Below are 12,331 nucleotides of genomic sequence, written 5' to 3'. Positions count from 1 at the left end.
TCTTTGGAACAAGATGGAATAAATGGTTGTTAACCAGAACCTCCCTCAAAGCAGCTCTAACTGCAGAATTCTGCTGCACCTAGAAGCTCAGCAGGCCCCTGCAAGTGCTAAATGCAGAATAGCAATGTCTGCACACAGTAGGCCCTCAATAAATGTCCACAAATTTGTTTTTTAAATGATGGAATCTGAAAGGACCCAGGAACAAATAAGATGAACTTACTGGGAAAAAAAGTGACAAAAAACATTACTAACAAGAACAGATCATAACCGGGGGGGAAAAAAAAAAGGCTGTAATTCCATGGTGGAAACCGTAAAAGAATTGAAACATGTCTGGAAGCAGTAGTTGGGATAACTGAAACAATAGAGCAGAGAAAGCAGTGATGTTGAGGACAAAGCAAGACATCAAACCAGAAATACAGATAAAAGACAACAATCAGAGGTACACATAACCCACCTGGGAATGGGAAATGGTGTCACAGCCCTACAGAAGTTGAGAGAAAGATAAACGGGATGAGGTATACCATGAGGAAACCTCAGAAAAGAAACAATACAAGAAAAGTTTCCAGAGATGAGAAACAGCTCAGCCTAGAAATAAAGAACGCACACAGCGTGCCTTTCAAGTGTAACTCTGAGAGAAAGAAATCAGCATTTGCTAGTTACAATGTGGTGTGATAAATGATCTGGCAGGCTGAAGGGAGATATGTTCTTTTGCAATTGGATAAGAATGATGAAAGAACTGATATCATAAATAGTGAGGATAAGATGAATCTCAGGAAGAAATGTGCAATTCGAACCACGCATGAGTACCCTAATCACATGTCAGTTATGCTCCTAAGTAAGACTTGCTCTGGGTAAGTAGAAGAAAACAGACTCATTTAAAAATTGGGGAGAATTTGTGCACAATTATACAACAAAAAAGAGAGAAGGGATGGTTGACTTTTTATAAAAATTTGAAAGACAAAAGCTGATCCAACACTCATTGGAATTAGAATGGACCAGTTGAAAAAGAAAGAATAGGTGATCTGACAAAATTCAGCCACTCCTAAGATTTAACCTACACTCTAATAATTCCCCAGTCTTGCTCCAGCCCAGACCTGTCTGCTGAGTTCTGGGTCAGAATATCCCATTGCCACCTGGACACATCCATGCACATGTCCCTCAACACCACAACCCTGCCTTCACCCACCCCACCCATGGCCAGTGAGCAACTTCAGCACCCATACAGTTGGATGAACTGGAAGCCTCTGCATTCATTCCTGGTCCTCTGCCATGCTCCCCATGCTCAATCCCATCCACTTGTGTTAGTCTGCTGGGGCTGCCGTAACAAAATATCAGACTAGGGGGCTTAAACAACAGAAATGTATTTTCTTACAATTCTGGAGGCCAGAAACCCAAGATCAAGGTTCTGGCTGATTGGGTTTCTGATGAGATCTCTCCTTCTGGCTTTGCAGTCTTCACATGGCCTTTCCCCAATGCATGGGTGAGGCCTTGAGATCTCTTAGATGTCTTTTTTATAAGGACACTAATCTGATTGGATCATGGTCTCACCCTTATGACTTCATTTAACCTTAATCACTTCCTTAGAGGCCTCATCTCAAATACATCCACCTTGGGGGTTAGGGCTGTAATATACGGATTTGGTGAGGAGCAGCTCCTCTCACAGGCCATTGCTAGAAGTGACTCTGGGGTACTTCTGCACCCTGCCAATGAGGTCTCCACCAAGTGCGCAGACAGGCCATGTGAGTATGCCTGTCCAGCCACGCCTCTCCTCTTGCCATGGTGCTGGAGGTTTACAGTAACTCCTTCACCAAAGTTCATTCAAGACCTTTCCCCAAGGCCAGCAGCTGCTTCTCACCCTCACCAAGGTGATTCCACCAACCCAGCCTAGTCCCAGGCTGACCCTGACACTCAGCCAGAGGCTGTGTGACTTTGCAAACGTTTCCAAACATCTCTGGGCTTGAACCTCATCAAAGATACTTGGCCCCAGCATTACCATGTGAACAAATAAATCAACCTCCTAAGGCGTCAGGCCCTTTGCACACATCATTTCTGGAACTTTAAAGTCAGAAGGAAAGGAGAAACTGTAGAAAGAAAGTAGAAACTGAGGCTTGGAGAGATGCCCCTGCCAGAAGAGACCACTCCTTCCTGGACTAGGGAGCAGGTCCAGCCAGCTCCAGAAATGGTTCTGCTGACTGGGGTGTATCTCAGGAGAGGTAGAGGTATTCAGGAACCTGGACCAAGCATCCAAGGACATGGTCTCACTTAGAACTGCACGTCCATCAGAGGTCACCCCAGGTGCTGGTCTGCGGTCTAGAGGCCTGTGGGCTAGAGGCTCCTGGTGGACAAGCAGGCAGGCGCGTGCTGAGGACCACTGCTGGATCCCCAGACACTGCCTCGCTGTGCTGGGTAAACAGCCCACTTTCCATGCCCGCCCCCCAGGCCCGCCCTGCCCCACTCCTGCTGCCTATTTAAACAAGAGGCCCCGACTCCACTCGGTCCAGGCACCACCAGCTTCCGGAGCTAGAAGAGCAGCCCTGCAGGCCTCGCTTACTCGGGGATGAAAGGTCCTTCTGTTTCACCATTTCCTACCGGTGCGTTTTGAACGATGATGCTGAGCTGGGTTGTAGCGGGAGCCGATTCTGCTGGCCTACGAGTGTATTGAGATGTGTAGCTGGCCCGAGGGAGGCTCTGATTGAATTTTTCCCATTTTGAATCCTTGACTTGATGTGATCTTATTTTCAAAGAGGGTGAAAGCCTGTAGTTTGTGAAAGGACAGAGGAGAGCATATTTCAAAACAAGGTCTGGCTGAGAATATCAATGATCTGACATGTTTTTCTTTTCTTTTGAGAAAAAAAAGGTCCTGTAATTTCATTTCCCCTTGGAAACCCCTCCCTAAATAGTCAGTTCCTGTCAGTTAATTCTATTTTGAAAAACCATGCAGAGAATTTTTTACAAGAGTCTGGTGGGGAAGAGAGGTTGTGTAGCTGGAGGGGGACAATTTGGAGAATGTCTGGGGACACAGGGCCTCCTTGAGAAGCTTCTCCTTGGGAGCTGAGGAGTGAGCTCCTCCCCATCCGAGTGTGGAGGGAGCTGAGAGTTGCATTGGTTGCGCTGGCCCAGGAGAGGCCTGCCTCCTCCATGTCCACTTCTAGATGCTTGTCAGCCTGTGGCCTAGGGTCAGGTAATCCCAGGAAGAGGGTGAACAGAGGTGCATGCAGGTCATCAGCCTACAGAGGGTGAAGAGGCAGACGTCCCAGGGACAGAAAACAAGACCTGCCTGGAGGCCACCCTCTGACCTCCCAGCAGGCTGGACTCCCCAGGCTACGGGTGGGGAGGGATGCCTGCCAGGTGGTTAACTCAGAAGAAACAAGCTAGAGTGTCCACATGGGAAAAAGGGCCCCTAGGGGAACACAGGTCCCAGGGTCTATGGCTTCCTTCTTCCCACCCTAATCTGTCAACATCTCATGCTCATTTGGTCCTGGTCATAGCTGCCCAGGACCCTCGAGAGACACCACCCCCCCCCCCCCCCAGTGTTACCAAGAAGGAGGCATCTGAGACTCAAATGGATGGCAGACCCAGGACTAGAACCCAGGTCACCCTGAAGCTTCTTGATGTGGATTCTTAGGCAGGAGGGAAGCCAGTTGTCTGCCAAGTGAAGAAACACTCCTTCCAGCCCTTCTGCAACATCTTTGGCTTGTGGGCAGGGGGACTGGGACTTAAATTTCAGATTCTTCTGAAATACAGTTTGGGTGATTTGCAAACTAAGTGTATATAAAGGATGGAAGCTGGTCCAGAGGAGCGCTGGGGAGTAATGGTTGCCTGGACATGTGACAGTGGTAGAGAGGGCTTTGGTCCCCGCAGCCAAACTGGCTGGATTAGGTGGAGGGCCAAGGGGCGCAGCACACGGAGCCTGGCGGGGTGGGGGTTGAACTTCCTGGGCCGGGTCCAGGAGGCCGGCCCGGAACCAAGGATGGGCCTGGAAAGTCGAGGCCCAGACTTGGGACTGGAAGGCGGGACTAAAGAGTCAAAATAGCGCCTCAAGCCAGGGGGCGCGGTCCAAGAGGGGCGTGGAGGCCTAGGAAGAGGGGGCGGGGTCAGAGTGTCGAGGGAGGGGTCAATACCCGAGGCCAGGGGCGAGGTTAGAAGGGCAGGGCGGGACCAGAGAGCGAGACCCAGCCTACCAACCCCCATTGGGGCGCTTGTGTCTGGAGCTGCTTATGCTCAAGCCAAGCCAGCAGGAGATACAGGGAGTCGGTGGCATCTTGTCCAAGGCCTCCCCTCACACGAGTGCTCTCCCAACCATCTTCTAAGTAGACCCTGTTGAGGTCACGAAGTGTCTCTGCTGAGCGTCCCCTAGGCCAGCCTATCTTCACCCTTATCTGCTGTGAAAGCCCTCTCTTTCTCTCCACGTGGCTTTCTCCTCCACCCGACCCGGGTACCGGTGACCACTCTCCATCTTCTGCTGCCTGGGTTCAGTTCTCTCCACCCCTACATATCTTTGCGAGGCTGAGATTACAACGAGCTCCTGGGGAAAACTCCTATTGTTCTAGCTTCGCCTATCAGATCAAACCCAGGCCCCGAGGCTGGAGCTCTGAATTCGCCTCTCTCCGTCCTGACCCTGCACACCCTCAGCGGCCTGGCCCAGGTCCAGCTGTCCACGAGGAGGTCTCATCCCTCCCGCCCGTCAGGCAGAGTCCTCCCCACTTGTCAACCCTCCGACCCCCAGGCCTGTGCACATTTGTCGCAGAAACCTCAGCCCCCACCCCCTCTGGCTGTACTTCGTCTGCAAGGACCGGGTCCACACCCTCTCCTTGGCGACGTGGAGGGTGTGGCGAAGTCCCTGGCGCAGGTGGGGCCCCTTGGTCTTTGTACCTGGCTCACCTGTTCTGGGCTGCTGGATGGCTGTCGATTGAGTTCCGGACACCTCTGTGAACCGCTCCTCTTGTTTCAGGTCCTGACTGCAGTGGCGCCCCCTCTTCAGACGAAGATCAAGAGGGTCCCAGTGGCTCCCCCTCAGGTAAGATAGGGGTTTCTGGAGGGGGTGGGAGTTGCCTCTCCAGGCCTCCCCTCGTAGGCTGATTATTGTTTTATATAAAGAGGTGCTGGGTTAGATTGTTTAAGAAAAGGTTCTGCTGCTTGGTTTAAAAGTTTGAAAACACAGCTGCGCAGTAAGCCATCAGGGGGCTGGCGGTCTGATCCTGTCCAGAACTCCCTCTTGTGGAGTAGAATGCCACTGGAGGGGTGTATCTCACACACCCAAATCTATGGAGAAAACACAAATTCCTTCGATACCTAGGGAAATAATTGAGGTAACACTTCGCAAAAATGAAGGAATACAAGTTAAATATCTTGGGAAATGTAACCAGATATCATTACCCACTAAACTATTGAAAAATGTTTTAATTGCTTAAAACCCCGAGCTGGTAAGGATGCTATGAAACAAACACTGTCAAACAACTGGTGGAAAGTAATTTGGGCAGGGGGTGGGGAGCTGACACTTGCCTACTATGTGCCCAACACAGCTATAGTCAGGTGACGGACTAAAATATTGAGTGCTTGCAAGGGGGGACAAAGTCCTCAGAGTTAGAAAGCAAAACCTGCATTCTCTGGGACTGGGAGTAGAGGAGGGGTGGGGCTGAGCAGCTCCCAGGCTGCTGGTGTCAGTCACAAGAGCAGGGTCCCTGGTCTACAGAGACAATCCATAGGACCACCAGTGACACTTCCACCTTTTGCTTTGAGGAATGGCATTTGCCAACATTGCTCAAGATCAAATTCTATTTCTAGCTTGGAAAATCTGAAGATGTGAGGGGCTGGTCACCCTTCTGGTGTGCAAGACTGCAAATGTGTGCAATAAGTAAATGGACAGAAACTGCCAGGTGTCTAGAGAAAAATGACCTGTTTCATCCAGGTCAAAGGTCCTCTGGCCATAGAGCCAGGGACTGGCTGGGACTTGGTAAACAGAACACCATTGTGACTTTCTGACCCAAGCCCCCTGCTGAGGCCTCATCCCTGCACACAGATGGTGGCTACCAGGGAACAACCCCAGCAGAGGCATGGAGACCTAGAAGGGTATGGAAGGGAACTGCGCACAGCCCCTGGGACTTCAGAAATAGGAGGCGATGCAGAGTGATCAGGATGCTGAGTCTGGCCTGCCCTTCCCTGCCAGGTGTTTAGGCATCTTCCTGGGGTCAGCAGGAGCCACTGAAGAGTTTAGCAGGGAAGTAATGTGGTCTACTGTGTAGTTTTAAAAGACCCCAGTAGCTGCCATGTGGACCAGAAGAAGGGAGGCCAGCTGCAAGGAGACAGGTGGGAGGGGGTGGGGCCTGACCCCGACACACCCCTGGGAATGGATATGAGGGGTCAGGGAGGTAGAACTGTGGTCTGGTGGGAAGAGGCATGGTATGGAGGAGGTCCAGAGCCTCAGGGATGATTCAGGAGACAGAGCTGGTGGTGGGGCAGTGGAGGAAGAGGTGATCTATCAGGAGAGACACCTGGGAACAGATGACCCTGAAGGATCAACCAAGAGAGGAGAAGAGTCAGAGGAAGGTCTAGCTCCTCAGGGTAGGCAGAGGAGGAGGAGACAACAACGGGCTCTGAGAAGAAGCAGACCCAGAGACAGGAAAGGAACGAGAAGGATGGTGGTTCCAGGACCGAGGGCAGAGAGCAGAAGGACAGATGAGGATCAAGTGGCTTGCACCTCCCACTGGGCCGCCTATTTTTAAAAGTAAAATCAGGTTGAAATTGCATAGAGTGTTTTCTCATTGGTGCTGACCTCTGTTCTGGCAATTTTCTCTCCAGAACTTTACCAGAAAGCACAGTGAGACACCCTGTCTACCTTCTGTCTGGCTGTGAGGGTGGTGCAGGGAGCTTCAAACTAGGGGGCTGCCCAGACACTCAGCCATCCAGAGCGTCGCTCGGCCCTCCCTGCTCTGAGCAGAAGACTGGCTCCAGGCTAGCCTGATCTGTGTGGTGTCAGTGGGAAGCCACTGGGACATTCTAAGCATTTAAGTTAAACAAGCCCAACTCAGGATAAACTGTCAGTGAATGCGCTGGATCCTCCCTCCAGGCCCATTTTCCACAACTGCTCCTCCCGGCGTCTCCTCCCCGGCCTCCTGGGACTTGGTGGGTCATTGTGGTCAGGGCTTGGCCCTGCAGCCTGGACTATCTGAGTGGCTCTGCCTCCCACATGCCTACTCGCAGCTCTCTCCGACTCTCCACTTCATCTCCCTCCCTTGCTACTGCTTGCTACACCCACCACCTACCACCTTCCTGTCTCAATGCCCTTGAGAAGGACACCCCCACACTAAAATATACACACCTAGAAAGCAAAGGCTCCGCCCCCGGAAATTCCCAGGACCTTGCTGTGAAATCCCAAGTAGTCACAGTGCTGCATCTGACTCATCAGAGCTGGATTTCGAGCCCCCCCACAAGCTCCCAGGCCTCCCCCCTAACCGCGCCAGCCCCGGCACGCACCGCTCAGCCAGGACAACCCGGCAGTGTCTGACCCCCAACCATTAAGCATAGGTTGCTGTATCCATCTCCATCTGCACCACCTCAGCGGACTCTTGACATTCCCTCCTGCCTGTCCCCTGTGGGCCTTGCTTGGCCCCTGGAACCAACCTGTACACTGATCCCTGGTAGAAGTTTTCAGGGGATTTACTTCCCCATGCCCATGGATTTACTTTGCTACTTATATCACTAGCAGTGGCCTCTTCTCTGAGCAGAAATGGTTTCCACTAAAAATTAAAAGATTATGGCTCAGCTCCCCTGATGCCTCATGGTCCTGAGCGGGAATGGACTGTTCAGAACATACCCTGAGAGAATGGGAAGGAGTGAGCTCCCTACCTGGTCTGGATTTAGGGCAGAGGAACATCATTATTGCCATTTAAAATGAAGATCTTTAGGGGCGCCTGGGTGGCTCAGTCGGTTGAGCGTCTGACTTCGGCTCAGGTCACGATCTCACGGTCCGTGAGTTCGAGCCCCGCGTCAGGCTCTGGGCTGATGGCTCAGAGCCTGGAGCCTGCTCCCGATTCTGTGTCTCCCTCTCTCTCTGCACCTCCCCCATTCATGCTCTGTCTCTCTCTGTCCCAAAAATAGATAAACGTTAAAAAATAAATAAATAAATAAATAAATAAATAAAAATAAAATGAAGATCTTTCTTGAAGAGATTTAGATCTGGAGGGTGGATCTAGTTATATACCTGGGAAACTGAGGGCTGTTGATCAGTAAGGCCTTGTTTTTGGTAAATGGATTGATGAAACAAAGCCAGAAGCCTTCCTCTATTGGTCAGGCTGGGATGGGCTATGCTGTGGTTTATAATCTTAAATTTTCTTTTCATTCCTACTACACATGGGTTAGCTGGGGCCCTGCTCCGTGTGTCCTCACCTTTGGACCCAGGCTGATGGAGCAGCCACCATCTTGAATGCTGCAGGTAGATGTGGCAAAGGGAGAGAACTCTGGAAGGTCTCACGCCTGCTGTTAAGGACTCTGGCCCCGCAGTGACCCATATCATTTTCACTCACAGCTCATCTGTCAGATGGAGCTGGTCACATTATTCCACCCAGCCTGGTCCACAAGGACACCAGGAAGTGCAACCCTGCCTCAATGCCCGGAAAGCAGGCCCTGGCCTCGCCAGGGGCTAGAGGAAGTAAGGCAGGAGTCCTAGCCTAGACTTGGAAGCGGCGGTAGAGACAAAAAAGGAAACATCTGCCCAACTCTTCACAAAGATAAAGTGTGCTTATAAGTAGTCATTCCTGAATGGAGACATGTCACTATCTACACTAGCATGTCTATACCAGCAATCTGAGGACACGAAGCCTCTTTGGCCAGACCCAAGGGTTCCTGTTTCCCTTTTCACAAGTGCAGGATTCAGTAGGCAAGAACTGTGTAGAAATGCTACCACGACCAGAGGGGTAGGCGTTAGTTGGAACCCAGAGCCTCAGAAGACCCTTGGAAGGCAAGTTTGGTGGCAGCAGTTAGAGGGAACTTGGGGGCTATAGATCCCCACCATCTCTTCTCCCCTGGCTTTGCTGGGGACAAATGACTAATTCACAGTCTTACGCAAAAGAAGCTCAACATCTCATTCATGGGGGAAGCTGACTCCAGCAGCCCCAATCCCCTCTCACTTATACATTTGGAGCAGGCGCTGAAACCCCACAGGCAGGTCAGAGGCCGTCTAAGTCAGGCAGTCTTTGGTTTAGCCTGAGTGGGGTTTCCTCTCTCAGGAGGAGGGAGTTCTTGCCCATTCTCTCAGAGCGAGGTGCTCCAGTGGTAACGTGTGTGAGGAAGGACCTGAGTATGGCAGAGGCCTCGGACTCCAGGCCTCTGCGAGGGCCCAGGATGAGTGCCTGAGTGCTCCGTGGTACGTGAGACCCAGCCTCTGTCCAGAAAACCCAGTTGCCCAGGGCTGCAGGGAGGCTTGGCGAGACACTCACGCCTGATTTTATTTACTCATTCACACTGATTTGCTTTTTGATCTCTGCATAAATTCTCCTCTAGGACTCAGTTTGTTAAATGTTCTTTGCACAGAAAACTTTAGGTTGAATGTGAAATGATTCCCTTCAGAAGAATTTTAGCAAGTCTGTTCTGTTTTAGGAAGGTTTGTTGTCTTCATCTGTGTTCTCTGATGCCTTGAAATGCCTACACACCACTCAGGCGGCCAATCCATTCCAGGAGGAAATACTGTACTTGAAATGCAGCTGAACACTGCATAAATCCTACCATTTGTGTGGACTTGTATTTAAAGTTCTACTCCCACAGAAAGTATGTTGTCATTTCTTCTTAAGCAAAGGATGTTCCAAGCCTTGTTCAGCTCATGAACCATTAACATCAGCCCTCATGTCAGGGAAGCAGGGACTTTGCTGGGACAGCAGCCTCAATAGCAGAGCCTGAGAAAAGTGTGATTCCTCCTGGTCTCCATCCCTCAGGAGGATCTCCCCTGAGGGTGGAAGTAAGGCTGGCCAGAGGGAAGCATGCTGGCACTCGGCCAGTCATGCAGGAGACACCCCAGAGCTCACCTGAGGCAGGTGATGTGACCTGCTGGGCAGTTCCAGGACCCCCTGCTCATGTCTGTTTGTGAGGACCAGCTCGGGCAAAGACCTCAGCACACGGACAGGCTCAGGCCACTTGAGGTAGGAGCCCCATGTCAGTCTAGATGCTCAGCTATTGGCACGTGCCTCCCGATTTGGGCCTTGCTTAAGGATGTTGAAGCCTCCTCTCTGGTAGTCACAATGGCCTGCTCCAGTCCTGCCTTGGAGCTGCCCTGTCAATGCCCGTGTGGAGAAGACCCTGGAACAGACTGATCTCAGACCTGATTTTCATCATGGAGGAAGCGCTCACCCCCAGCTTCCCCATGCCCTGGGCTCAGGTATAGACTTAGGTGCCAACTGCCACCTAGCCTTCTCCTTAATGGCCCCCTTGCTGGTCACCAATAGATGATTCTGGAAAGGCAGAAAGTAGAGGGTGGGGTGCCAGATCTTCAAACTTAGCCCCATTCTGTGATGAAGCACATGGTCTCAGGGCAGCTGCCCCATGGCACTGTTGTAGCACAAGGTCTTGAACCCAGAAGTGTTGCTATTTTAAATATTAGATGGATTTGGCCACCCCTGGCACATATACATCCAACGTGGCTTGAGATTTGCTTTCCAGTCATGCAAGAATCAGCTTCATCTGGGCTTTCTGAGCTCTGACATGGAAATGCCAAGGCTGGCTGACTGAAGGGGTGCCACAGAGCTGCTTGCAGCCTGTTCCTATTCTCAGAAACCACGTGATGCATTAATAGCTCCCTTGGAAAGTGTCTTTTTGAAAATTTTATGGCCCCTTGGCCTGCACCTGCACAGGTTTCTGCAGAAGCCTGTGACTTAGGCTTGCACAGGCAGCCCCCACCAGACCGTCCTGCCAGGAGAATGAGACCCCCATACCCCCTGCACCATCCTCACCCCTTGTTTGGGATAGCAGGGCACCCTCTTGTCAAGCAGCCAACCACACAAGGAGGAACCTGTGAGGGCTCCGGCTGTATCTTGAGGGCCTTTGCAGCAAGAAAATTAACAGTAGTAGCAGTAACAAAAATATTACTAGAGATGTGGCAGGCACTGTGCTAAGTCTTCATACATCATTTCCAACTACCCTGAGCTAGTTATGTTATTATAGATGCCTAACAGATACGGAAATCACAGCTCAGAGTCAATGGCCTGACACCCGAGTTTGTGCTTGCAACATCTGCACTGCTGTCTCCTGAGGGATGCTCAAACCATAGCGGTACAAACCCCAGGCACCAGGTCCTGCAGGGTCTTCCAGAACTCAGGAGAAAGTCCCCCATCCCCATCCTTTGCCCAGTGGGCAGGCCATGAGGTGCCACAGAAGTGTACCCAGGGGACAAATTGATTAAGAATTGAGTTTTAGAAAGATCAGGTCGCTGGTATATATTACATAGGATCCCTTTGATGGCAAGCGACAGAAATGCAACTTTGACTAGAGCAAAGGAAATGGTAATTTGGTAACTCACTCATTAGAAAGTCTGGGGTGGTGTTGTCTTCAGGCCCAGGGAAACTAGAGCTCAAAATGTCACCAGGACTCCCCTTCCAGCCCAAAGGTCGATTTTCCTTTGAATTAGATTTGTTCTCAAGGAAGGCTCCAGAAGCTTCAGGCTCTTAGTGCCTCCACCTCAGAGAAAATGCAGGCCTCTTTCCTAAGAGGTCCAGTAAGAGCACCCGTGAGAGCGTGGGTCATATGACCATTCACCTTGGGATCAGGGGGCTGTGGTGCCGGTTGACTTAGTGTGGCTCACTGCTCTCCCCTCGGATTGGAGGGGGACAGACAAAAGCAGGTCTGCCACTGCCAGAGAGGTGGAGCAGGCTCGGACTTGGGTCTGTGCTGGTGCCAGAGACTCCATCAGGTGCTCTCAGGCTGCTGGGGGGGGGGGGGGCCGATGTGCAAACAGACATGTGCCTGGTTAGAGGGCCAGCTGGGGGTGTGTAGGGCAGAGAGGGTATAGGCAGGATGGGGAAGTTGGGGAGAGCTTCAGAAAGAAGGGGGCAGGTACTCTGGATCTAGAAGGGTGAATGGGCATTTACCTGGCACACCATGTCACTGGGAGTCGCTGCTATGGCACACGTGTTAATGCCAGACCCCATTTTTGTGGATTTCAGGGATTAGCCTGGATTTGTCTGACCCGCATCACTTTTAAAGGCGTCCTCTTCAGTCTTTCTTTCTGTCCTCCCAGTGACGAATTGACTCCAAGTTTCAGCAGATCAGAGCTCATGTTGCTATGCCAACCCCTGTGCGGCTGGCATCCAGGCAGAAATGGGCCGACCCGATCTCGGCGCCACCGGCG

The 12,331-nt window shown here is 51.5% G+C and overlaps 1 protein-coding gene across 2 annotated transcripts in view; it reads left to right on the top strand.

Moving 5' to 3' along the window:
* Positions 1-12,331, top strand: part of SMPD3 (sphingomyelin phosphodiesterase 3) — an 83,447-nt gene that overhangs the window by 51,046 nt on the left and 20,070 nt on the right. For both annotated transcript variants that reach the window (XM_045443278.1, XM_045443279.1), the window contains exon 2: positions 4,952-5,017. The gene's annotated coding sequence lies outside the window, so the exon portion shown is untranslated. The remainder of the gene's footprint in view (positions 1-4,951; positions 5,018-12,331) is intronic.

Source organism: Leopardus geoffroyi, chromosome E2 (assembly GCF_018350155.1).
Source record: "Leopardus geoffroyi isolate Oge1 chromosome E2, O.geoffroyi_Oge1_pat1.0, whole genome shotgun sequence".
Classification (NCBI taxonomy): domain Eukaryota; kingdom Metazoa; phylum Chordata; class Mammalia; order Carnivora; family Felidae; genus Leopardus; species Leopardus geoffroyi.
Note: the sequence above shows the minus strand (reverse complement) of the source record. Positions and strands in the feature narration are given on the sequence as shown.